A 22,064-nucleotide genomic window follows, 5' to 3' on the forward strand; every position below is an offset into this window, starting at 1 on the left:
TCCGCTATTTCTGTGTGTCCGTTTGCGTGAGTTTGACACCATCAGGGACGTGCAGAGAATTCCAAGCAGGAGCAGCAGTGAGCCATTTTGCATCAGTGTAGCGGACATGTTTGTCCTTTGGTGGCTCAAAAATGAACTAAAGTCAAGATGCACTGCAGATAACCAGGTGCGAGCTGTGGTTTCTCTTCTCACGCTGCACAAATGCACGCATTCCCCAGTGTATGACAATTACAGGATTGTTCAACAGTATATCACTACAGATCCCCTTAAATGTTTAAGTCTGTCATGTTTCAGACCTTTCGAGGTCTGAAGGGTCCTCACTAAGTGACCCGGAAGGATCCGGTTGGCGGCCATAATAAGAACTGTTTAGTTTCTCGGAAAGGACATCCAGTCATGTTTGCCTCCCGTAGCATGGAATAAAACACCGTTTCAGAATTCATTCATTCAATTTATGAAAACAGTCGATATCAAAGCGTCAATAAAGTCACACAGATGATGTAAATGTTAACAAATAAAATCAGATTTTCCGTTTCAGTTTTTATAACTTGCTGATTTATTTTGAGTTTTTATTTTCTATTTTCTTAATTCATCATAAAAAAATTCATTGTGGTTATTTAACAATTAATGATACTTTTTTATAGTATTTTTAGCATTTTTTTGAGTTTTTTTGAGTAATTTTTGAGTACTAGAGTGTTTTTAATAATTACTCTATTAAAAATACTCTATCAACAAAACTAAAAGAAAACACATTTCAGCGTTCCAATATATCGTTTTATTTCTAACAGTGTATTACCGAAATGTGTTATTGAAAAATAAACATAAACAAACAGACAATAAAAACAAGTAAAAACAGAAATTATATCCTTGAGAACTGACACATTAATACTGGATTAAAATAAAAGCGAGTCCTGTGTCCCGTGTGTGTTTACCTGCTAGCTATGAAGAAAAATGCACATATGAATGAAATATAACTTACAAGCAGCCAAGATATTCTCTCTTTATGTTTGATATGTATTTTTATTCAGTTTATTATTATTATTCTGACACAAGTGTCATAAGTACTGGTTCATAAAAATGTGATTCCTGTTGCCTCGCCCTAACCCTAGAAGCAGCACCTATATACCATAATATGACTGACTGAGTGGAGATACAAGTGTTTCTATATATCAGTTGTGTAGCTTTTACTTCTCAGTATTATCTTTAAAACTCTGAATGGCCTCATGAGAAAAAGAAAACAAAAAGCAGCAGCTTCTGTGCCTCTGTCCCATCAGAGGAGAGGAGGAGTCTGAAATCTGAGCTAAAGACTACTGACCTCTTCTTTTAGAAAGTTTGTCAAGTTACTGCTGTTAAAGCAACAAATCACTCATGTGTGACCTTAAAAACACAGTTTGGATCTCTAAGTTAGCATCTTCCAACAGTTATAAGAGTGTGTTAGCTAGCCTCACAAGCACAGCCACTGTTTAACTAACTTTGTGTGTTTTGTAATACATTTTCCCAAAAAGATATCACACTTACCTTTACTCTTGGTGTAAAGCTTCTTTCTGAGAGCTTTTGGGATGACAGCCAAGCAGACACATATAAACGAGCCCATGTTTGAACTCAAACCACTTCAAACTTGTTTCTTGGCAAGATGTGAAATAAACTCTGCTCCTTCCTTACTGAATCTTGAATAGCCAGTTATGGCCACTTAGCTGAGTTGAAACAACTAATTTGATTTGAGAACTAATGACCGTTGGTAAAGTTTAATGAAAACCAAATGTGGATTTACATTGTAAAGATGACCGTGCTGTTGTCCATCTTTTGACAACACAGGCGCATCTGGCATCACACGGTTAAGCAGACTAGTGTCGCGTCATTCAAATTCTTTTTTCCCACTGATGCTCATTTCCTAAGTCCTCTTTTTCTTCACTCAGTTCTCCTACCCACCTTTCCTTCACCTTAATGGTCAAGAAGAAAAACAGAAAGAAAGGACTAAATATAATATAGCCCTATGAGCTCTGAGGTTATGTGAATGTTGCTTAAAGCTACATTGTATAAAATCTCACCATTAGATCACTTTAAGTAGATTTTTATTTTTTTATTTCATTTAATCTTTATTTAACCAGGAAGAAAATATCCATTGAGACTATAAAATCTCTTTTACATGGATGTTCTGATGAGAAGCAGCACAGAATTAAACCAAACAAACTGGGTGCGTTTAGTTAAGTAGCTTTTAATCCAACTAGTCTGATCTGTACTAAAACCAAGCTTTTGTATAATACAGTGATCCATGGTGTCAAACACCTTTGTTAGGTCAATAAACAATGCCAAGCAAAAATTTTTATTTTCAAGTGCTACGGAGAATCAGAAGGACAAACAGAACAACATCACTCATGTAGCAGGTTTATCAGAGAAACATCAGAGAAACATCAGAGAAACATCCCAGTGTACTTCAGACCCAGCAGCACACTCAGACACAAGCTGGTTCATCCCAACGACAAAACTCCTAAACACAAACTTAACAATGTGGTGTATGCTGTGCAGTGCAGCGAGGAATGCTCAGACCTCTACCAAAGAGCCACTTCATAAACGCACAACATAGAAGAGCCACTTCCACGGGACAAGATTCAGCTGTTCATCTACATCTAAAGGTCAAAGGTCACTCTTTGAGGATGCCAATGTTCACATTTTGGACAGAGAAGACAGATGGTTTGAAAGAGGAGTGAAAGAAGCCATTTAGGATCACTGTGAGCGACCATCTTTGAACAGAGGGCGGGGCTTACGACACCAACTGTCTGCCATCTATAATCCATGTTTTGAGATCCCTTCCAAGACGCCTTAACGCCCACTCACATCCTGGGCCATGTGACCTCAGTAAGTCACATGATAGGGTGGGGCTCGGTCTCACAGTGGGTTCACCCGAATGCTTTGCTGATTGGGACGCACACCTGTTTTCACACCTTGGCTCATGTGATTAGGCCGAGGGTCAACAGGAGGTCCATGACCCTCTTGGGGGGACACTCCCACAGGGCTTTAATCTGGGACTCTCCACCAGTTGATCCTAGAACTGAAAAAGCTTCTTCAAGGAATCTTAAAGTAGTCCAGATGCTTTTCTACCAAGCTCCTTAGACACTAAGTAGAGTCGACATATCCTTTATATCAACAATAAAAGTGTTGCTATATTTCAATTTGTGAGGAAGACTGAAAGCAGACTGATTTTGTAGCCTTTTAACTGACTTCCAAACCTTAAAATGAGCGTTGTAGGTGTCTGTGGTTAGAAAATACTTGTCAGAAAATCAAAGTCCAGTTATTATTTAAATCCAAGTTCATGAAAGTGCTGCCAATCAGAGGGAGACTTGGTATTTGTATTGCAGACTGCAGTTAACTGAATTCTGTTTTCTTACTCGTCCCAGTTCATAATGGTGGCTGCTGTAGGACAAACATAGTTTAGTCAACCAAGATACAAAGACATTCAGTCCTGCCATGGACGGTGCGTTCTAGCACTGCTTATGTATAAAAACATTTTTGTACACACTTTATTTTAAAATATTTTATTATTGTCAACATTTAACAATCAATTTAGCAATAAAAATGGAAACATGTAAATGAAATATGTTGCAATTAAATTTTTACCCCTGAGTCACCTCAGAAACTGTGATCATCATTCATCTGTGATGAGTGTAGGCTCAGCTGTCAGTGTGCAGGGTGTCCAAGTCCATTTACTCTGGATGAGGCTGTCAAACTTAGTGAGCATTAGTACGACTTTCTTTGAATGGTATTTAAAATTGTTGAATTGCAAATAAACTGTCATATTATGTGAGAATGTAAACAAACTGTTTGTCAGAAGGAAACTGTTTTTAGGACACTCTAGCCTCACATTAGCTGACATCATGTTATATCCATCTGTTGTTGTTCTTTAGCTGGTTTGTCGCTGGCTGTCCAAAGACAGGAGGATCATAAGTAACTGCATCGATATTGGGAGTAAATAAGCATGTTTATAGATATTTCTGTGTGACAGAGCCATGTTTGCCTTGTTTCAAGTGCTGGTGGGTTGTTCAGGCGTGACTTTACAAACCTAAGCCATGTGACCACGCTCTTCTTAGAGAGAAAAGGCTTTCTTTGATAGGCATTTTAAACAAGCCATACTTTTTCAGCCTTTTTCTAATTGTACTGTCATTAATTTTCACATTTAATATGCTTCATGAGGTCTGTGATGTCTGAGCTTTAACTCTTGGGAGTCTTTTTTTCTGAGGCTGATTGACTGGGGCATTGTGTTAACACACAACAGAATAATTCAGACCAACAAACTGCTACAACCTATTTTTATAGATGTGGTCTCGCGCAACACTTGCAGATGTTCAGATAATGAAGTGCATTTCATTAACAACACTTGGAGTTCACTGTAGTGATGATCACTGTTGTTTACGTTCCTCTAATGCTAACTCGGGCCTTAGACACCTGTGCAGTAGCATTAGCAACCAGCAGAACCACTATCCTGACGCCGTGTTCATCATTGCAGGTGACTTTAATGACGCAAGAATTAAAAGCAGCGTTTCCTAAACTTCACCAGCACGCCAAGTACGCTAACAGAGGAGCTAACACACCGGATAAGGTGTATTCAAACATCAAGCTAGCATACAGAGCTAAACAACTAGCAACTAGTTGTTTAGATTTTGATTCCTAAAACTGATTCAATTCGATTCAGTTTTTACTCAGACAGTCAGAAATATTATAATTATGATCATCTATCAGTACATATGCATATTTTTATATCTAGCCTGTATGTATGTATAAAAGCAATCAGCAAACATCAGAGGTGTGAGCATCACAGCAGATGCCTTCATGTCAAAGTTCATTTTATGAGAGAGGAAAGACGAATATGCTCAAAGTGCATTTTCTTACATTTATTAAGCAGTTGAAGGTTCAAGTAAAAAAAAAAAAAACGGCTGCTGTGTCTCTCTGAGGAGACCCAAACGAACAAAGAGCCCACACCCAGACAGTAAGTGCTTTTTATTATGTGCGATAAATTGTACACAGGTGATTGGTTAAAACAGTTTAGAGTGACCTCAAGTCTGATGTCAGCTCAGGTTTCTTCTTCTCCAGCTTTCTGGCCACTTCACCATGGCAACCACCTCTGACCCTCCTCAGACCTGCATAGAGACGGAGCTGGGGTGCATTCCATAAGAGCAGATTTATGACTGAGGCCCCATTCCTGTGAAGGCTCTCAGTCGTGTATCTGTTAGTGTCAGAGTAACAGTCTACTTCCAAAACTTCTCTACAATACACTGTGCACAGTAAAAAGTAAACCACACTTTGTGCTTTGTGTTTACATTTTTATCTTATCTTGTCCTATTACAATGCTGTCATTGCAGCCACCCCCCAACCAATGTTCCCTCTCATTTTTCATGTGTCTGAGCGAACACACAAACTCCCTGAGCGATCCCTTGGACCACTGTGAGCAACATCAGACGTGTGCACTGTGGTCACGCCAGCATCTAATCCATCCAAGTTACATGTTTATTAAAGTCAAATCAAATGACAGCATTTACATTTACGTTAATTAACTGTTTTAGCCCACTTACAATGAAAATGTAAAAAAAATCTAGTCATTGACCTGTGTAGTATGTTAACACTATTGGAAGTAAAAATAACTTGAACTCCAATTTCGAAAACACAACTTTCTTTTCTTTTTTCTTTTTTTTATAAAGCTCTGACTTGTATTATGAGTCTGTGGTCTGGGAGAGAGTCCTGTAACTCTCTGTCTGCAAAATACAGTATATAATGACCAATGCTGGGCAATTAATTATATAGTTACTTCTTCAAAAAAGTAACTCAGTTTGGCAAACAACAAAGTTTTTTGCAGCTTTTTTTTTAATGCAGCCAAGGCGTTTTTAAACAAACATTTCAAACTATTTACAGAACAATCAGCTGTTCTGCATCAAATCTGATGCCACACAAATTATTTGTGCCACTCCAAAAAATAATTTCTGTCCACTATGAGATAAAGGAGAACAACAGCCTGATACCTGCAGGCCTGACAACAGGAGATGTATCACTCCTGTAACACCTGTAACATTCAGCAGCCGCCTCATTGTTCTGACACACACAACAAAACTATTGACTACACTACACACTAACTACACACTAACTACACAAGATTTGCGCTAAACGTCTCAAATCTCTCACATATCAAAGCACCGCCGTCACTCCTAAAACTTCCTCCCGTTTCTTAACAACTAGATGCCACGTTGCCATATCATTTTTTGATTGGTCGACATGGTGCATTTTTTGGACGAATACGAAAGGGGTAGCGGGGGCTGGAGGGGGGGTTGTTTTTGCTCACAGGCTTTCGAGCCTTTTTTCTTATAAAACGCCGTTTTTACGGTTTATTCCTGCAGTAAATATAAACAACGACAGTATTCGGGAAGAAAACCAAACATTGCAGATATTTTTATCATAACTCTGGTTTTACGTGGCCTATCAACACAATTTAAAAACTGGTATAAAGTCCACACTTTTTCCGTCAATTGTTCCGTCTGTCCTGCTCACATCTCCAATGGTTGTACACGTTGTCATTAATGTGGCTTCACTGCACATCAGCCACGCCGCTTTGCTAGCTAAAACACCGGTGTCGGCACCTAAGGACGCTGTCATAGCCTTTCAACCACGTTGATTAGCTGCGTATATACGAATGTGAATCGCATTATTGGCTGAACTATGGGATAAGGTGGCATCGTTCTAATCCCATACAGGAGCAGCCAGTCGCTTACTGACTAACACTGCAAAACAGAATTGTTAAAGTTTTAATTCTAATTTCAATTCAGGTTAGATTTTTTTTTTTTTTTTGTGCGCAACGCAGATTTTCTGTGCGCAGAGACCGTGCCAGCAGTGCGCAATTGCGCACGTGCGCAGCTTAGAGGGAACATTGCCCCCAACTCTCTGTGAGTGGTAGCTACTCATGAGCATTGATCAGTGGTCTTTGATCAGTGGCTGTTGACCAATGGTAGTGAAAATTTGCATATTAATGACCAAGGAACTGACCTACCAGCCCATTGTTCCTTCAGTGGGCTGGTTTCAGTCATTATGCAAATGAACTGTTTATAAGATTGGGGAAACCTGCAGTCAGCTGAGACTGAAGAAGTTTAGATGAGTGACGAAACGTTTCTCCCACTGAAAACGTCCAGATGAACAGAATCAACTTTTGGGATTTACTTACCTGGATGATTGAGAATGCATCAAGACAACTTAACAGCTTGTGAAAAAAAATTAAAGAAACTCATACTCACAACCTGGAAAGGCCATCAGCCAGAACATTTTCAGTTCCCTTCTTATGTCGAATGTCTAGTATTCCTGCATCAGCAGAGTCCGTCGCATGAGGCGCTGAATGTGGTTGAACATACGTGAAAGGAATACAAGTGGGTTGTGATCAGTGTACACGGCAATAGGCAAAATACTGGACCCCAGGTAAACGTGAAGTGCTGAAGAGCCAACAACAAAGCCAGAGTTCCTTTTCAATAGCGGAATAATTGAGCTGATTCTTGTGGGAGAAATAGCAAATGGGGTGGTCCAACCCTGCAAGTCTTCCTGCAACAACATTGCTCCAGCCCCAACAGCACTGGCATCAACTTCCAATTTGAATGGTCGAGTTAAAATAGGTGCAGCTAGCACGGGGGTGTGGCAAAGGAGAAATGTGACACCTTCAAAAGCACTCTGACACTCATCTGAACAAACAAAATCTATCTAAGCAGATTAGTTAATGGTTGGACTACTGTAGAAGTTCTTGTAATAACCCAACATACCCAGAAACCTTTGCAGCTCATGCCTTGTTTTAGGTTTGGGATACTCATTAATCACCACAATTTCGTCATTAATGAGCCGTACCTGACCATGTCTCACTTCCCTGCCCAAGTATGTCACAGTGGTCTTGGCAAATTCACACTTTGCCAGGTTGAGGGTCAGAGCGGCTTGGGCCAAACGGTGAAATACTTGGTGCAGGGTTTGCAAGTGATCTTGGCAAGTTCCAGTATAAACCACCAGATCATCCAAATACACACTGCAGTTGGAGAGGCCACTCAGAACTTTATTGATCAGCCTCTGAAAGGTAGCAGGAGCTTTACACATACCAAATGCCATGACAGTATACTGTAACACGTTATGTGGTGTCACAAAGGCTGAAATGTTGGGGACTTGCCAATAACCTTTAAGGAGGTCCAACTTGGTTATATACCTTGCAGCTCCAATATTCTCCACACAATCCTCAATTACTGGGAGAGGATAGGAGTCAGTGATAAAGCGAGGCGAACCATCTGACTTGGTTTCTAACAAACAAGGTGAGCTCCAGGGAAACGTGACTGGGCTTAGCTAAACCAAAGCAGGTATTCAGTTTCCTGTTTCATTAGTGAGCCATTTATGAGATTAGCATGATAAGGGTGCTGCTTGATGGGCTCTGCATTTTGGACATTTATATCATGTTCCAGCACCATAGTGCGAGTTGGTACATCACCAAATAAGCAGGTGTACTCATTAATTAGAACAGTTATTTCCTCTTGGTGCAAGACTAGACTAGAACAGAGATAATTAATTCTTAAACCATCAGTATCGGCTGTACTCACCACCTCTAGTCGACTTGAAGCTGTGGTGGGAGCACACGCACCGTTTGGTTCTAGTGCAGGTTGAGAGTGGTACAAGCATGGTTATGTAGCAGACATGTAACTTGCATCTACGATTAGGGGTACAGATTACATAATCATTTTCTCCTATTTTATTACAGACCTCAAATGGCCCATCATACTCTGCAGACAAGGCTGAGCCTGGAACAGGTAAGAGAGCAAGCACCTACTCTCCTACTTGAAAAGCTCTCTTAATAGAAGAGAAATAATTGAGTTTCATATTCCACTGTGAAACAGCCAGATGCTTTTTAGCCAGAGCGTTGGCCTGACTTAAACCTTCATGAAAGCTTTGCACACTTGTCTTGGAGCTCTCTTCAGGAATACTCGGAAAACCGAGTGACTTCTGAACGGCTTCATGAGCAGCAAATAACACAAATGTGATCCCCTGATCCAAACTCCTTTGACCCTCGAGGCAGTACTTGCCTGGCATTGCCTTTAGGGGCTGATGCCATTGTTCCAGTGCACCTTGGGACTCTGGATGGTAAGCAGAGGAAGAACATGTTTAATATTCAGGGATTTGGCTGCTTGTTTGAACAACTTTTACTGGAAGTTTGAACCTTGATCAGTTTGTATGACCTTCAGCAGGCCAAACATAGAAAAGAACTTTGTCAACGCTGTAACAACTGACTTTGCTGTAAGCTTATGTAATGGAATGGCCACAGGGAAATGTGTAGCAGCACACATGATGGTGAGCAGATATTGATTTCCCGACTTTATTCTTGGTAGTGGTCCAACACAGTCTACTATGACATGGTCAAGCGGCTGATCCACTACAGGAATCGGACACAAAGGGGCAGTGGGTACCACCTGATTTGGTTTACCAGCAATCTGGTACACATGACTGCAACAGAACCTAGAAACATCACGCTTCATACCGGGCCACATAAATGCTTTAAAAAAAGCCGGTATGTTTTTGTGACACCTAAGTGTCCAGACCACTGGGTCTCATCAGACAGGACCTTAGATCTATATATGGTTGGCATAATAATCTGATTAACTTTACTGCAGTCCTCACTTTCCGAACCTGATGAAGACCTCTGACACAATAAAGCATCCTGTTCTACTATGGGCTTGTTGTTCTTTACTGGCTTGATCAGCACTTACCACACGATGGAAAGAATTTCATAATGTTTCATCAGCTTGCTGGGCTGAAGTGTTTTCTGGTCAGGGAAAGCGTTCTTCAAGAATGGGTCAGGCTCCTCCGGCTCCACAGAGGGTGGGGGTAACAGAATATTGTTTTCTTCAGTTTGTACATTACCCTCCTCAGAAAATGGGGACATCAGCACAGAATCAGAGAGTGAAATTTCAGCATCTTCACCTGATTGTGCACGGGTAACCACACAGGCCAGATAAAGCGCAGGGGTCACAGAAAAGTCTGGGGACCTCTGCTTTAGGGGATTGTCTAAAACCTCCAGACTTGGAAGCACTAAACCTCCAGCTATATCCCCATTAACATGGACACACCATCTATTGGTAAGGCAGGGCAAACAGCAACAGGGAAAAGTCCTGTAACAAGTTCTGATTTTATGTAAACCCAGTGAGCTGGCCTGGGAGCGTAACCCCTCTCTATCCCAGGCAGAACAGAGGTGAAATCGCAGGTACTCTGAGTTGAGAAAGGTAAGACGCTAAAGAGGGTGACAGTCTGGGAGCCTCCAGTGTCCCTCAAAATACATACTGGTTTCAGACCAGGGGGATCAGCTGTCAGCGACTCCAAGCCATCAAAAATGACAGGTTCGAAACAACAACAAGTCACCGATCCTGGATACAGCAAACAGCCCCAGACCATCACACTTCCTCTTCCATGTTTGACAGTGAAACCATCCTTTCACCAGCTCGACAGCGTATAAAGATGAACTGAAGATTTCAAATTTTGATTAATCAGTCCATAATACCTCTTTGTCTTATTCTGACGTCTTAGCATTGGCTTTATACCTGCAGCTCGAAGTCTTCTCTCCACAGTTAAAACTTGTATTCTAAGAAACTTGTCCTCAGTCGTGTCTTTGGGTCTGCAGACCTCTTCCTGTCACAGTTTGTTTCTGAGTGCAGAAGGAAACTGTACTCACTGACACCCTGACTTTCTTTGCAGTCTCTCTGTAGCACAGACCTACATTTATAAGTGTTATGATGGTCTGTCTCTCTTCCATTGCCTTTTTCTCACATCACACTACTTCCTGCAGTACAGTACTGTTCAGCTGATGCTGACGAGGGTATGGTACCACAGTGTGTCCAACACTGCTTTATGCAGACAGAGGGGGCTGGAAGTAACACCTGTAGGAATTAGTAGCACCAGGCTTGATCAGCCTCCACTGCTGCAGAGCAGCTTTGAACTGTTAACCAATGTTGTCCCTGAAAAAGGCCTTTTCGTATCATTCTGAATGTGCATTATTTTTCGGTTTTGGGTAACCTTACCTTTGTTTAACCTCTGACAGTTCACCACATTTGTACCATTTCAACTATTCATTGGACTTGCATGACTTGATTTGCAATGAATAACTGGAAAAATTAGGATGTTCTAAAACTTTTGACCGGTAGTGTATTGATATAAAATTTCTATGTAAAGTTACATGTAAAACAATCCATTTGATTTGAAAAAATTAACAGTAGTCTTTTTAAAATTGTAAACCCTGTTACTAGTTTTGCAACAATACTTGGACTTTTTTATATGAGTGGTATATTATTTTATGTCATTAAATTTACATGACATTTTGATCCCTGTTTCAATCCTTGGCTGCTTCAGTCTGCCACAGTATCTTTAGGCAACATACTGAACTTCAAGTTACTCTCTGAAGTGTTCATAAGAGTGTGAGATTACCCTAGAAAGCACTTAGGTAGAAAAAGCATTGAAAAGGGGATTTTATGAATGGGTGAATGAGGCATGTTGTATAAAGTGCTTTGAGTTCTCAAGTTGAGCAGAAAAGTGCAATAACTTAGATGGAAGCACAAGGAGGGATAACACGATAAGGAACAGAGTGAGATTCTGATGATATACATACACACACAAGGGAAAATGAAGGCACAGGCCACAGGTGTTTTCTACAGTCATTGGTGGGAACACAGCTTCTTCTTCTTCAGGTTTGGGAGGCTAGATGCAACAATGCCGTATTGCTGCCATCTACTGTTTGTTACTTCCCAAGTTTTCTTCTGAATAAACAAGCTACACACAGGCTAGCCACGCACGATCTGATATCGTGGTGTTGGTGTTGTTCCCAGATCATCATACTAAATGTTGTTCCAGGAGCAACATTGCAAGTGACCAATCAGAATGCTGTGACGTCATAGTTTTGCGGAAAAACCGCCATAAAACAAAAAACTGTACTTAAGCTGCGAGAAACCGCCTCTGTCCGCCGATCAACGGACCCTGACCCTAACCCTAACCCTTTAATAAACGGTAAGCAGAACTGATATTGTCCTTGCAACATTTGAATTTCATAATTGCACGAATGGCTTGGCGCGCAAAAGAATAACGTCACAACAATGTGATTGGTCACTTGCAATGTTGATCCTGGAACAACATTTTCATGATGATCTGGGAACAACACCAACACGACGACATCAGATCATCCGGCTAGGCACACACTGTCAGTCGCAGGCCTCTATGTTCTCTTATACAGGTTAGTACTGCGTGAGTAATGTAACAGTTTTTATTCCTTTAATCCAGCAGTCCAGAGGCCAGTGTGTGCATATTGAAAGTAGCTTGTCCAGTTGATCTCCGATCTGTGATGACCGTGCTTGCACTCCATTAAGACGTGTCTGACTGTTTCGGTGTTCCCACAGTCACATTTACCACCTGCATGTTTTCCAGTCAGAGTCAGCCCACAGTGACCAAACCTCAGGTCACTGTGGGCTCAGGTCTGGTGACAACTACTCAGTCTCTTCTCTTTTCAATAACCAATTGGGTTTTTTTCTTACCATGTTCTTTATTGAAAAGTAAACTTTTACCTTTTTATCATTAAACACATTAATGATCTTTTCACACTTTATGCAGATATTTTCAATTTGGGTTTTCCGACTCATTCTCTCATCCAACCACATTACAAAAAATTAAACTGCTTGCCTCTCAAGGTACTTTCCTGATACTTGCAGATATTTAGTTGGTACTTTCATTTTATGTCCAAATATCATATACTTAGTTTTATCAATAGATATTTTAAAGCCTGAATCATTAGCCAGTGTAACCACATTCTCCAAAGCTTTCTGAGTCTGAGAGAGAATAAACGGAAGGTTTCTTCCCTGTTTCCAGATGGCACCATCATCTGCAAGCAGAGAGACACCAAACTCTTTTCCCAGCCTATTAAACATGTCATTCAGCAGAATGTTGAACAGAGAAGGACTAATGATACTTCCTTGAGCAGTACCATTTTCCACCTCCAGCTCCTCACACAGTTCACTGCCAACTCTCATTTGTGTTGCCCGGTTACATAAGAAATTCTGGATCCCATTTAGCATTCTTTCTCCTGCTCCAGCATCATGACATCTTGTTAGTAAGTCCTCCTTCCACAGCAGGTCATTTGCTTTTTCAGTATCTAAGAAGACTGCTACTTGCACCCATAGCTGAGTGACCCCACCCCAAACCACTCTGGTGCAGCACAAATACCCACTTTTCCAAATTCTTTACTAATCTGTTATCATTCAGTCTATTGTCTTGCATCTTAAAGAGGTGAGGGCCATAGGCCAATACGAGCTAGACTTAGGTTTTACAACAGGAATAATCATTGCACGTTTTCATTCTTATGGAAGACCTCCATTTTCCCACACATTATTAAATACAGCTAACAACTTTTTAAAGAGTAGCTTTCCTGACTCTTTAAATAGCTGGAATCCTATTCCATCCCTGCATTATGGCTCTTTTTTTCTAACATTAAGATCACATTGATAGCATCCGAGTTGTCATCATTAGTTAATAATGTTGTTCAGCACCTTTTCTCTGCACTTACCTTTCTTTACTGTGTACCTTGTGAAACTGCTAAACTAACATGTTTACATTGTCTTTATTACTCACTGCTTCCTCATTTCTACAGTAATTGTTGTCTGCTTAAAAATTCCAGTCATTTTGTGCACCAGGTTCCATGTTTCGTGCTTTCACAGCGAGATTACATTTCCGATCCTACCGCGGGATCATAATAGTGCTTTGGATGGTTTCTTCTCTGGTATAGCCTGAGCTGCAGCTCACCAGACTGACATTTCTTAATTGAATCTTGTACTTTGATGCAGTACATCCCATTTACCAACAGTTCTGCTGATGCAAATGTCACGTCGGTAGATGACGATACTGTTTGATTTGTCCAGAACCATGTGGGCACGGGTTACCCATCATTTAAAACAACCAAGTTGTGTTTGTCTCTAAATTCCTCTACAACTCTACCATTTCTGTCCTCCTTCTCGCACTCAGCTGCTGCATTCATTTCTAGTCTCCTGTATTGAAATCCATTCCTGATAAAAGTTGCACAGCCTCCACCTGAAATTTTCTTTCACAATTGTATCTTGGAATCACAAAATCTGTCTCCCAGTATTCCATTGCATAACAAACAGCATTATGCAAACAATGCTAGATGTCATCATTAGAGCCTCTGTAGAACAAGTCCTCTGTGTCTGTGTCGTCCCATTCTAAATGGTGACTTTCATTCAAACCTTTGTGATTAATCTCCTTCAATCCTCGCAGCCTTTCTGCAGCAGAAGCGATTTCCTGCACCACACCTGAATTATTATTATTTTTTAATTGGCTGCCATTTTTGATTTCCACATTGCTTCAACCATAAACACCAGTAGTGACTTTCCACTTACCACCACTGAATCATCACTAGCAGTTTATATGTTTATATGTTCAGCATAAACTTGTCTGGCTCCACTCACACTTTCCACGGGTTTGATAACTCTGATAACTCCAGTGATGCATTATTTATTACTCCTTTACCCACTAACTGGTTTGGACACTTCCACACTCTTCCCCAACAAATTATTAATCTTTAATGCTTCAACAAACGCGTTAAATCTCTCCTCTTTACTTTGGTCCTGTCTCATCACTTTGATTTGAAGCAAAAGGAAAGCTCATCCATGTCACCATCTCAGGACATGGATGAGCTTTCCTTTTGCTTTTACTTTTGCCGGCTGTACTCCACCCTCCCCCATCACACTCTCCACCTGCAGAGATGGGTCTGGCTCCAATAGTACTCCCAGAATTTTATGATTAACTAGCCTAACATGATGCTGGCAGTGGTGGCTGCTCTGTAGGGGGTTTTCAATGCTTCAACGAAGCTCTTGTGCAATACAGAAGGCCAGAGGTAGCCTGCAAGTTTTCAACTTACTGGGCCTGTACAGGCTGAAACCTGCACACCACTCCTCTTATCCTCCTACACAGTTTATCAAATACAATATCTGTTATCCAGATCAAGTCCACTTGCTATAGTTAATCAAAAACTAAAGATACACACGAGAGAGGAGACTTTCAAAATAAAACAGGAAACAACACACACTGAGACCTGAATTCCAAAAGACTGAACCACAAAACCACAATAAACTCAAAAACTGGGCCAAAGACACAGGACCAAGATGGTTTTCCATCATTTATATTCACTCACAGTGTGCAAGTTTGCCTCACATTTTTTAAAAACCAAGTAAAGAAAAGTAAATCAATATTATATGAAAACTTTAATTATAGTCAATAGAACTTTTAGCTCTTTTTAAGTCACAGCAAAAAATTCAGGGAATTTTATGGTTAACAAGCTTAAGATAAGATACCGTGTGACAGTTACCATGGACTGTGGAGTATTTTGAGTTTTTGAAAGTAAACAGGGGATCTTTTTGTTTCTTTTTCTCCATATACAGGACTAGCCGGCTAAGCTGGAGAAGCAGGTTGGAGGGGTGCCCAGCCCGACTGAAGCAGCAATGTGACGGTTGCTGCTCATCCAAGTCCAGTATGTGGCTTCTCTGAGACAGGACTAATTAATACATGTTTTACTATACTGGCATATAAAAGGATACTGCTAATCACATGTGTACTATTGCCAAAATTAATTAACACATCTAATAAATTGTATATACACTGTGATCAGATTACAAGAACTGAACCATTTTCTCAACATCTTATTCAGCTCAACGTTTAGAACCACTGTATCTCACACAAGATAAAACTGAAAGCCAGTCAAAATAAATTTCTATTAAAGGGAGGAGATGGGAGCTGAAATGGCTGATTAATACTGGAAAAATAGGTCAAATAAATAAGCAATAATGTGAAATAGAGCTACTCTAGTAGAGTCCAAGAAAACAAAGCAAAGAATTAGAAATCAGCATAATAGGTTAGCTTATAACATTTTGAAACTAACTGTGAAAAATGTTTTCAGCTGGAGTAACTATGTCTACATTAGTATAAAACATGTATGTACATGCCAACCAGGCACACCTGCTCCAAATGAGGCGTGTAGGCCAAGCCGTCTGAAAACTACATTTCCCTCGAGCCTTTGCGAGCTGTAGTTTGACAACCAGCCAATCCGTGCCATGACAGGGCGGCACGTGACCTAGAGTGAGTTCCTGTTGTAGCTTGAGGGAAACAGGCCGACTTTCAGCCACGGGAGAATCGCAATTTGCGGGTAAGTTGAGACATCTGGCCGGAACGAGGTCACCTGAGTATATATGAAGTGTTATTCGGAGGGCATTGTCGCAGGTTTCTGCGCTCTGTTAATCAGAAAGAGTGTGAATCTCGGGTGGAACAAGCTGTCTTCCCGTGTAGGCCTGCTCTATTTCCTGGTGCAAGTCCACATCTGTGTCTATTGGAATGGCTGAGTTAAAAAAGTTCATTTAAGGCGTTTCGGCGTAGCTTTGCCTGTTTTTCACTCCGCTTCCTGCAGTGCTCAGATTTTTCCATCAACGCTTCCCAGTTTTGACGCTGAATTGTAAAAAGACTGGAAGCCACACTTTGCCTGTGCTTGAAATATTTGAGCTGGCTTCGGGCGCCGAAAGCGGCTCCTTATGTTTTGTTGTGTGTGCTCCACCAGCAGCTGACTAAGGCAGGAGTGAAAACAGCTCTATTAACTCGTTATTACGCGAATATGTCGTTTCATGTCGCCGTGCGCCCAAATAAAATAAAATACTTGCAGATGCAGAGTAAAAATTTACTAAGTAAAAATGTTTCTGTTGGTTATATTAATCATCATTAGTTGCCGAGTTTCTAAAAAGTCAGAAGCAGCTTCAGTGTTGAACGCGTTCAGACACATCACGCGTGGAATTAACAGCTTTGTGCACAGAAATCATTAGAGGAGAAACATGGCTGTAGATCTAAACGAGGAGCCATATTTAGACATAGAAACTTTGCTGTTATGACTGTGGGCTCGACCTACTGCGCCAGCCTCTGTTTAGAGACATCAGTGCCTACATCAGCGAATCGTTTAAGTCGTTCAAAATCTTAAAAACAACAATATCGTCATGTTTTGCATTATAAAGTGTTATTTCTTTTGTTCTAAAAGGGGATATGAAACACTAAATGTATAAATTTACACCATTGAGCTCTGCTCTCAAAAACTGACACAGATATAACACCATCGGTGTAGCTGGATTTAAGAAATAAGTGCGTAAAGTTTTAAAAGCATATTTAGCGCCATCTTCTGTCTGTGCGGATTCAGTCACCGTTGGTTGGTTTCCATCGGCAGACCAAAAGGTTGATTCTGTTCTTCTGGACGTTTTCAGTGGGAGAAACGTTTCGTCACTCGTCCTTCTTCAGTCTCAGCTGACTGCAGGTTTCCAACCTTATAAACAGGACATTTGCACAATGACTGAAACCAGCAGCACTGAATGCTGGGAGGTCAGTTCATTAATCATTAATATGCAAATTGTCACAACCATTGATCAACAACCACTGATCAAACATTTCTCCCACTGGAAACGTCCAGATGAACAGATGGGATTTACTTACCTTGGTGATTGAGCGTGCACCTAGACCTAGACTTACATTAGTTTATGTTAGCTAACTAGTAATAGAACCAATAACTCAGGGGAATATACAGAGACTCAGTTCAAGGAGATTGCTTTTGTTCTTCCCCGGGCTGCAACAGTGAGTTTTATATTAAAACAAAGGATACACTGTCCACTTCTACTCTCTATCTCTTGACCAGGGGTTCCTCGTTGTTTGGCTAGCTGCACTGACACGCTGTTAGCTGTAATGTTCAGGTTTATAAATGAGGACAGTGTGGAGGAGAAGAGCCTGTCTGAGTCACCAGACCAACAAGCTGGAGTCTAAAACTCGAGTTTTTCCATGATAGGCCGGATGCAGCGGTCATCCACCTGTCACCTGAGTCAAACAGGCTCTCCTCCGATCTGTTCTCATTTATAAAACCAAACATTGCAACTAACGGGCGGATTTTCTCCTGTCAGTGCAGCTAGCCAAACAACGACGAGTGAATTACTGATAAAGAGAGACAGAGTGAAAGTGGATAGCATATATGTGGTTTTAACATACCATCCCAGTGAAGATGGAGCTCCACATGTTTCTAAAACGAACTTTAAGCTCTTATTTGTTAAATCCAGCTACACAAACAGTGTTATACCTGCATCAGTTTGTGAGAGCAGGGCTCCATTGTGTAAATTAGCCTATGTGTTTAGTGTTTTCATGTCTCCTTTAAAAATGTTTCAGTTACACAGGTGTTGATCCTAAATGACGCTGCAGAGTTTATTATTACACTGCAAAAACTCCCTCTCAATACACAGTGATTTAGGAACTAAAGAGATTGTGTTTGTGGTTACAACTTTAAATATTGTTCATTGTATTAATATTAGAATCAAACATAAATATGGTGCTGTTTTAGTGTGTGACTGAGAGGATGCACACCCAAAATACCGACTTAAATCAGGGGCTGTCGAATCAAAGACTGACCTGCCAAATATGAAATTAATGCCAGTGTAGTATTAATACTTTCAGTCCTATACAGAGTGTTTCAAATGTATTGCTATAAAACACTGGCAGCATATCGTACCACAGCAGCTATTCTCATTTTCTCAAACCTACTGATTACACGCACTATATTTTTTCACATAGGTTTTTACTTGTTACTCCACCCTGCTGTCCTAGTGTTTCACAAAATGAGGAAGCATTCACTGCAGCTAGTTTCATGTACATTTGAGTCAGAATGTTTTCGAGTCCACTTACTTTTTTGCTTTAAAATCTGGTTTAGAATGGTTTAAAGACTTACCACAGAGTGTAAGTGAAACATGACTTTATCTTTGCTTTTTTCAGTTGCTGCGTCTCTGAAATGTTCTAAAAGAGTCCTAAAGGTTTTAGTATGTCCAGGAGCGCTGTGGCAGAGATCAGAGAGACATTCCTGTATTGTTGCTGCACTTGGGCAGTGTACAGTGAAGGACCTTGTTTAGCCCTTTCATCAAACTCCATTTCAAAGTCTGAGAGCAAGAGGGAAATTGTTCATTGTTTTGATGAGCTGGGCTGTTTTTGGCAGAGCTCCGACCATCAGGGCCTGCTCACTGCTTGTTAATACCAGGCAAAGCTGGGCTTGGTGGTGGCATCATGACGCTGTGAGGCTGCACACAGCAGAAAGGAGGAAGAGCGTACACAAACACACAGAGGGCTGTGAGGAAAAATAGCTCAGCAGTGCTGAGACTTGAGTCCGCGGCACGATTTCATCTCACCAAATAAAACAGCAACACTGAGTGTCCTGAGCACAAGCCTCTGTCTGTGCTTAAGTGCCCCGGCATAAGTCAGACTTACACTGATAGTTTTACAAAACAAACAAACAAACAACCCTGGACACACAGATGATGTCATCTCAATCCCCCTTACAGGAGATAGAGATGAGACTTAATTCAGCATTTTGTACAATCTCCTGATGACACCAAGACGCAAACTCAATCTTGTATATGTAACACTCTAAAGTATTAGTTGGAGACATTCTTCATTTTTTCTATTTTCTCATGTAATATGTCAGATGTAATATAATGATTTTCAGTAGAGTTTAGATAACTTACATTCTGTCTCTCTCTAACACAGCTGTCACTGACTCAGTGTCATAGAGACAGGCGGCATGTCTCTAAGAATATTGGGGTTTAAGATTTTAACTTCAAATCTTGTTTTGTTTGAATGCTTTTGTTGAAACTTATTCGCATGATTGATTGTTGAAGTCGCTGGATTAAAAAGGGAGAGTTTTTTTACGATCTTGATTCACAATCAGTGTTATTATGTTTTTCATTTTGTCTTTTGGTTTTTAGTTGAATTTCGTCTCAGTTGGTTTCCTGAGTCGATTTTCAGTTCAGTTTTTATCTAAAAAAAGAAAAAGAAAGAAGTTTCAGTGCTAGTTTTAGTCTTTCGGGTATGATTGTATCTAGTTTGAGTTTTTTCTTTAGTTTCAGTTGTAGTAAGGATAATAACCCTGCCCACGACACAGCCTGTTCGTCACTCAGTTTAATTCAGTTCCATTCAGTTCAGTTCAGTTGTAATTATCTAGCGCCAAATCACAACAACAGTGTCCTCAAGGCTCTTTATATTGTAGAGTAAAGACAATAACAGAGACAATTCCAACAATTAAATGACCCCCTGTGAGCAAGCACTTGGCGACAGTTGGAAGGAAAAACTCCCACAGGAAGAAACCTCCAGCAGGACCAGTCTGCGACCAGTCAGGGTTGAGGGGAAGGAGCTGGGACAAAAGAGACACTTATGGTCCCAGTATGCCCACTGCAACAGTCTCTTTGCTTGCCGATGCAGACTCGTCTCGCAGTCAGTTGTATTTATACTCGCTGTTAAGGTGCATGAAGTCGCTGCAGTATATAGCCAGGTGGCCTGAAAGTCCCATTACATCATTTGTATGTGACTGAAACACATACAAACACATGTGTCAGACTCAAGATGAAGGAAAGAGCCAGAGGAGGCAGCACGTACAAGATGAAACACAGTTTGTGAGGTCGTAGAACAGAATCATGCTAAGACTAGAGGTCATCAACTAGGCGACGCCAGTTATTTATATCTTATGCTAGTTTGCTGTAATCGTTATTTATATCATAAGTCTTGTGCACAAAGTTTTAATGGCTGAAGGTTGTACTGCAAATTGTCAGTCTGGGTGTTAAACTAAGCCTCACAGCGGTGTGATGTCACTGTTTCCACCTCCATTAATGCACGTTGTTGCATCCTTAGATGCAACATCCTTGACTCTTGCAGGTCTGACGCTTGAAACCGTTCGATGACGCCTGACAGCAAAAAGGTGGTTTTGCCTTCTGAAAAGAAGTAACTGTGATGTACTCAAGGTCAAGTTTATTTATGTAGCACATTTAAAACAACAAAGTTGACCAAAGTGCTGTACACTGAAATTACGTCGTTCTTAAAAAGTCTGCACAAAAAAATTCAGAAACATGTAACACAATACTTAACATTAACATAAAATAAGATAAAAGAAAAATAAGTAGGAAAAAAACCATTTAAAAATTTAATTTGGACAAAATGCAGCCGTCTATGATGATGTCACAGAGGTGCCAAGGAGAATAAATGTTTCAATAAAGATTTACATGTGTGCAGTGTCTGAGCTGTGCAGCTATGGCGTGGTATTGGCGTGTTATTCTGTAGATGTGGTGCTGTAGATGCAGAAGCTCGACCACCTCCCTGTTTTAATCTGGTTTCAGGATCGCTTAAGATCATCTGGTTAGATGACCTCAGGGCCGTGGTAATGTGTTCATGCTTTTTAACGCCTATTAAGAGGCGAGCTGCCACATTCTGGACTAAAGATAAAGATAACTGTTCAACACCAAAGTTAAAGTAGTCCAGGCGGCAAGTGATAAAAGCATGAAGAACTTTTTTCTCAGTTCCTTCTGTAAGAGGTAAGGCTTTACTTCTTCAGTGACTCTGAGTTGATAAAAACAAACTGGTGTGATGTCTGTTTTTTGTTGGTCCATTTTAAGAAACCTGTTAAAAATCACGCCCACATTTTATACAGCAACATGACTGTAAGGAGCCAAAAGACTTAAAGTGTCACAAGAATCATATTTACCAAAGCGTATGAAATTGGTCCTTCTTTCATTAAAATGTAGGAAATTTATCCTCATGAAAGACTTAAAGTCACTAAGACAATTTCAGCTGAATGGGCATAAACACCTGGATGTCACGGCAAAGCAGTGGAAAGAAATTCGATCTTTTCTAAAGATAGAAATTAGGGGCAACACGTACAGAGAAGTGAAAAGAGAAGTGGGCCCAGAATGGACCCTTGAGGTACTCCACAAGTGAGCAATGCTCCCACCTGTACAAAACAACTTCTGCTTGTCATGTAGGATTCAAACCAGGTCAGAACTGTGCCTTTAATCCAGATTCATGTTGTAGCTGAGGTAGAAGGACCCTGTGGTCCAGTGTCAGAGGCAGCAGGCAGATGTAGAAGCAGAGATTTTAGAATAGACTTTCTTCGTTTCTGTGTTTGCGGACGATCAGTCTGATTTGACTCATTT

At 40.6% G+C, this 22,064-nt stretch overlaps 1 protein-coding gene across 3 annotated transcripts in view; it reads left to right on the forward strand.

The window, feature by feature from the left end:
* Positions 1-12,144: 12,144 nt before the first annotated feature.
* mtm1 (myotubularin 1) overlaps positions 12,145-22,064 on the forward strand; it is a 31,246-nt gene continuing 21,326 nt past the window's right edge. For 2 of the 3 annotated variants that reach the window (XM_003458411.5, XM_025905907.1), the window contains exon 1: positions 16,093-16,231. The gene's annotated coding sequence lies outside the window, so the exon portion shown is untranslated. Of the gene's footprint in view, positions 12,260-15,470; positions 15,560-16,092; positions 16,232-22,064 lie in introns of those variants that run through there. The other variant, XM_005463421.4, reaches the window with a different exon arrangement.

This window comes from Oreochromis niloticus, linkage group LG3 (genome assembly GCF_001858045.2).
Source record: "Oreochromis niloticus isolate F11D_XX linkage group LG3, O_niloticus_UMD_NMBU, whole genome shotgun sequence".
In the NCBI taxonomy this organism is placed as follows: Eukaryota; Metazoa; Chordata; class Actinopteri; order Cichliformes; family Cichlidae; genus Oreochromis; species Oreochromis niloticus.